Source organism: Globicephala melas, unplaced genomic scaffold, assembly GCF_963455315.2.
Source record: "Globicephala melas unplaced genomic scaffold, mGloMel1.2 SCAFFOLD_758, whole genome shotgun sequence".
In the NCBI taxonomy this organism is placed as follows: Eukaryota; Metazoa; Chordata; class Mammalia; order Artiodactyla; family Delphinidae; genus Globicephala; species Globicephala melas.
In genome coordinates this window covers 48,061-54,060 of record NW_027207896.1, presented here as the reverse complement: position 1 = coordinate 54,060, position 6,000 = coordinate 48,061, and the positions used below count along the sequence as shown (strand labels likewise).

General features: G+C 43.4%; 1 pseudogene; it reads right to left on the bottom strand.

The window, feature by feature from the left end:
* Positions 1-1,825: 1,825 nt before the first annotated feature.
* On the bottom strand, positions 1,826-2,643 carry LOC132596477 (glutathione-specific gamma-glutamylcyclotransferase 1-like; annotated as a pseudogene).
* Between the last annotated feature and the right edge of the window lie 3,357 nt (positions 2,644-6,000).

Below are 6,000 nucleotides of genomic sequence, written 5' to 3'. Positions count from 1 at the left end.
AAGGTTGATTGGCATTTAAATGTTATGCGAACATAATGTTTAAATTCAAGAGCTCATGCAGGAAAAATTAGTACTTTTCTAGTACTCCAGACCATAAAATCAGGAAAGAAAAAATGGGGGTTTAGGAAATGAAATTTTGAAAGCAGTGTGAGTTTTAGCTATTTTGGCTAATTTGATATCAACGTAGGACAGATAAATCAAACCTAGTCGCCAAAACTGTAATGTAACATTTAGTACAAAAACTTTTCATTAAAAACATCGTCAAACTACTTATTGGCTTATAGTCTTTTTGAAACATTATTGAAAGACACTGTTCCCTCTTAAAATGTAAAATAGGTTATACCTTAGATATCTACTAGAAATTTGACCTAGAAAATTTTTTCAGCTGTACTAATAATGTTGGTTGTAAAAGCCTTTGTGAATTCAACTTATCAATATTACACAAAGTAAAGCTTAGCTTGCCCCCGTTGGGAGCTTCTCTTGAGTTTATTTATATCATATAATTATATTCCTTAAAAAGAAAAGAGAATTGATCCCTTCTATTTAAATAAAACAAAAACCTTAACAAATGTCTAAATGAATTTTCTCTGAGTTTTCTCTGACTTTGATATCCTTGTTTTTGATTTCATCTGTGTCAGTTGCTTAGAAACATTTTCCCAATATACTCCTTCAAACTTGATACCTGGCAACTGACTGCTTCTTCAAGTCAGTGTCTGCAAAAAGACAGTAGAACGATGATATAACACGTGTTCATCCCAATCTTTGTATAGATGCTGTAATGTTCTCACAGCTGCTTGGCCTCCTTTTTCACCAGGCTGTAAACTCTTGTGAGAACATGGATAGCACCGTTCTTTCAAATTTTAATTTTATCGGGATTATAAAAATACAACTTAGAGTCAACTAGTTCTGTAGTTAGCTAAGAAAAACCCAGTCCCCAGCCTTCTGTCACCACTTATGGCCGTCGTCTACATACATATTTCCAATCCTCCTGTTTTCCTGATAGAGCTGTCTTAGAATTTGCTTTAATCAGTGTTCATTGTTTATGTTGTTATGATTATATATACTCCTCATAGCTGAGCTATATAGTGTGATTATTTTTTTCTCCATAAAATTTTTATAAGTAATTAGATATTTACACATTAATACCTGTCTTTTTGTTTAATTTTTTTTTTTAATGAGATCAGCTTATGGATTATAGTATGGGACAGACTGGGAAGGTGCCAGGACCTATAGTGATGAGCTTCCGAGGAATAGACCAACAAACAGACAGGAGTAGCACAGACAGACAGACAGACAGAAGGACAGGGAAACAAAGCCAAATGGGTAAGAGGCCTAGGCCCAGCCTCAGCAGCTGTGTCTGGCCTCCAGATCCAGCTCTGCCCTGGGGACCTGGGGGAAGAGCACAGCTGGCAGGGGCCTCAGTTCTTGTAGGGCCCCCTCTCCTCACTTCCTCCTACCCTCACCAGCAGGCTGGGACCTTTGACGGGTGTTATTTCTGGGGCTAGGGAATGGTTGATCTGGAGTCAGGGGCAGAGGGTCAAGGCTCTTGGAGGCTCCCTGGGGAGGTGGAGGCCTGGGTAGTATGGGGATAGCAGCAGCACTGGGGGGATTCTGATCAGGCAACAGGCGCCTGGGGTGGGGCACTGCTCAGCAGGGCGCCTATATCTAGGGCAGGCCCCCCACCCTGCCCACCACACCAACATGGTGCAATAAATAGAGTTTCAAGTAGTAAGTCAGTGTCAGGTAGGAGATCTGGGGGCTGGCAGACAGGCAGGGGCTTGAGAGAGGCCCCAGTCGGCCCACCAAGTGTTCTTAGTGGGCTCCAGCTATATCAAGTCTGTCTGTGTGCACTGGAGTAGGGACCTGGCCCCTGTGTCCACGTAGGGGCTCAGGCCCTCAGACCAGTGCCAAAGCCTGCTCAGTGGGGCAGAAGCAGGGCAGCATGGTGCCTACAGCATCCACGATGGCTGCCAGGTGCTCGTCCTGTGCCTGGGGCCCACAGAGCTGCCTGAAGTCTGCCAGGCGCAGCAAGTACTCAAGGCTGTGGCCAGAGAAGCCTCGACAGGCCAGGATCTGCGTAGCAATGGCCTCCTCAGGCGCAGGGCCCAGGTAACCAGGGTTCTGCGGGGTGGCCACGTAGGCCAGTGCCTTGAGTGGTTGGTCAGGGGCATCTTGAGGGCAGAAGGTGACCTCCTTGGTATCATAGCTACCAAGCACTGCCTCCCACACGTTCAAGTACTTCAGGGCCTCATTGACCTGCTCACCTTGCACCTGGTACGCCACACCCCAAGTGCAGCCCTCACGATCTTCAGGGAGGGTCACCACACGACCAGGCATCTTGTCGCTGCCCTGATGGAAGATGTCTCCCTGTCAGAGGCGGCCGCTGTAGCGGTGCACGAAGCCCACACGGCTGTCGCTGTAGGCGAAGTCAGGCCTCCACACCAGGGAGCCGTACCCGGAAATCCACAGCGCTTGGGGGCCGCCGTCGTCCTGGGGGTGGGGTGTTCTGGGCTGCCAACTCCTGCTTCATGGTGCCAGCCACAGGACGGGCCCGGGCCGCCTCCAGGGCTGGTCTCTGGTGTGGGCACGGCAGGACCGACAGACGTACCCACCCGGCCTGGCACTGCTTGGCCGCTCCTGTTTGTTTAATTTTTTGTGTTAACTGTAATTCATTCCCAAATTGCAGTGAGATCAGACCCTTCAAGATAGTCTTAATCGGTTTCACTTTCTTATAGTCTCCTTTTGGAGTCTTTTGACTGTGTCAGTCTGAACTGACTTCCTTCAACACCTGGAACTGTCATCCTGGGATCTCCCTTCATAATAGCCCTGAGGATTCATTCCCTTCGCCTGTCTGGTATGTTGGGTCTCCTATTGTATTTTTCTTTCCTTGGTTTACTCCTTCATTTTGATGAAAAACATCCTCTAGTAGCTTCCTAAGAATAAGTATGTAGAGAATAACGTTTTTGAGACTTCACATGTTTTAAAATGTCTTTTTTATCTTCACACTTGTCTGATGGTTTCTGTATATCATTCTCGGTTAGGAAAATAATTTGCTTCCTAGTCTGAAGCCATTCTGATTGTTGATCCTTTTCTGTGCCATGTTCTTTCTCAGTGAAAGCTTGTACAATCCTTTCTTTATCCTCCATGTTCTGAAGTTTCACAGTGATGTGCCTTGGTGTGTGTGTCTCTTTCACCCATTTTACTAGGTACTTTTTGGGCTCTTTCAATGTAGAAACTTGTATCCTTCAGTTCTGGGAGTTTTTCTTTTTTATACATTTCCCTCCATTTTCTCTGTCTCTCTTATTGGAAGTCTTGCTATTTGAATGTTGACCCTCCTGGACCGATCTCCCTTTTTTTGGTCCTATTTTCCATCTCTTTCTCCTTTTGCTCTACTTTCTAAAAACATTTTATGAAAAATTTTTAACTCTACAAAAGTAAGCAAAGTAGTGTAATGAGTCCCTGTGTGCCCATCATTTGGCTTCAATAATTATCAACCCATAGTTAATATTGTTTCATCTATACCCCTGTCCACAGCATATTGTTTTGACGTGAATCTTAGACATTTATTTCATATGTAAATATTTCAATATATATGTTTAAAACAGATGGTGTCTTATTAAAAACATAACCACAATAACTGTGCACATTAAAAAATTAACAAGAATTTGTTAACATCAAATACCCAGTCAGTTCTCAAGTTTTCAATTATCTCCATATCTTAAACTTTTTTGTTTGTTTTTATTATTACTGTTTGTTTGAATCAGTAAAGTGCACATATTATGATGGGTTGATATCTCATAAGGTTTCTTAGCTACACTGTTCAGTATGATAGCCACTAGCCATTTATGGCTATATAAATTGAAATTAATTAAAATAAAATAAAAAATTCATTTCCTCAGTTGCATCAGCCACATTTCAAATGTTCGCATGGCTGGTGGTTACTAGATTGGGCAGTGCAGAAGTAGAACATTTCCATCATTACAGAAAGTTCTGTTGGACAGTGCTGATCTATGGCCACCCTCTCTTTTTCTTTTATGTTTGGTTTTCAGCAGCTTGACTGTTATGGACCTAGGTGTTTTCATTGTATTTATCTGGCTTCGGGTTCACTGAGCTTGGATCTGTAAATTGATAGTTTCTGCCAAATTTGGGAAATTTTTTTTCCATTATTTCTTTAAATTTTTTTCTGCCTCAGCATCTCTATTCCCTCCTTTCAGACCTCCACTTACACATACGTGTAAGCACTCGATATTGTCCCTGAGATCACTAAGGGTGGTTTTTAGTTGTTATTGTTTTCTTCCTTTCTGTTCTTCAGATGGGGTGATTCCTGTTGATCTGTCTTCAAGTATACAGACTCTCCTTTTATAGGCTACAGTGTTCTGTTACATCCATTCAGTATAACTTTCATTTCAGATATTGTACTTTTCGGGACTTCCCTGGCAGTCCAGTGGTTAAGACTCTGCACTTCCACTGCAGGGGGCACAGGTTCAGGCCCTGGTCTGGGAACTAAGATCCCACAGGCCGCACGGCACGGCCAAAAAAAATACAAACAGCAACAGATACTGTACTTTTCAGTTCTAGGACTTCCATTTGGTTCTTTGTTAAAATTCCCCATCTGTTCACTCAGGAGTGCAACTGAAGAACCCTGTTTCACAGCCTACTCTTCCTTTATTCAACTTCCACCCTTTGGCCATCCCTTGGGCCTAAGGGTATGCTTACTGACCCTCAGGAAAAGTGACCAGTAGAAGTATTTCAAGAAGGCCCTGGAAACAGTGTTAGGGCTTTTTAGCCAGGAAATTCTATGTGTTCTACCTGGGCATGTCTCTTTGGCCGTGTGGATTCTTCTATACAGGGGTTCGGAGGAGGCCAGAGGAAGATCAGAGTATGGTCCTCTAAACCATGAGGGCCAGGTTAGGAGCTCCAGTTACCCATCACCGAGGGTAGCTGGAATCCTCTGTGTCAGTACTTTCATGTCTTCTTTAGGGGCTGGCTTAATTTTTCAAAAAATTATCCTTGCCTCTCCTGTTTAGAATATAAAGAGTTTCTAGCAGCCTCCTGGGAGCTAAATTGGGAAAGAGGGCTGGAGAGTCTCAGCATTCAGTATATGCATAAATTCACTTCCTTCACCACCCCTCAGCCATACCTGGCATCCCCTTCAAAGTGCCATCTATCTTACTATTTTATTTATTTTATTTTTTATATATTTATTTATTTTTGGCTGCATTGGGTCTTTGTTGCTGCGCACAGGCTTTCTCTAGTTGTGGCGAGCGGGGGCTACTCTTCGTTGGGGTGCACTAGCTTCTCATTGCGGTGGCTTCTCTTGTGGAGCACAGGCTCTAGGCGCACAGGCTTCAGTAGTTGTGGCACGTGGGCTCAGTAGTTGTGGCGCACGGGCTTAGTTGCTCCGTGGCATGTGGGATCTTCCCAGACCAGGGCTCAAACCTGTGTCCCCTGCGTTGGCAGGCGGATTCTTAACCACTGCACCACCAGGGAAGTCCCAAAGTGCCATCTAATTTTCTCTGAAAGAATCAATCTTTCAGTTTTATTGAGGGGCTGAGGTAGCTTAGAATGGTGGGGGGATCTAGGGCTGTAACAGTTTCTTGATCCTCTTTCTTTTAACATCCCCTCCCCCCATTTCCCCTCCATACAGTTCCAGAGGCGCTACCAGTCCTAAGCCTTTGAGAATTCTGTGGTATTTTTGCTAACACCATTTGTTTCACAGTTACTGAGATTTTGTTGCTGTTTTATTTTCTCTTCCCCATCTTTATGAATTTATACCTTTACATTTTTTCCCTTTAATTATGGCAGAATTTCTTCCAAGAGAAAGAAAATTTAAATGTGATTTTCAGTCTACTATCTTTACCTGAAAGCCTGATGGCCCCTTCATAAAAATTCTTCTTTCCTTCTATACTACTTTATGGTTAGAGGTTAACTTATGGATAAAGAATTGGTCCTTTAGTGTATATGGTTTTTATTATCTATCTTTGTATCCCCTTTATACCC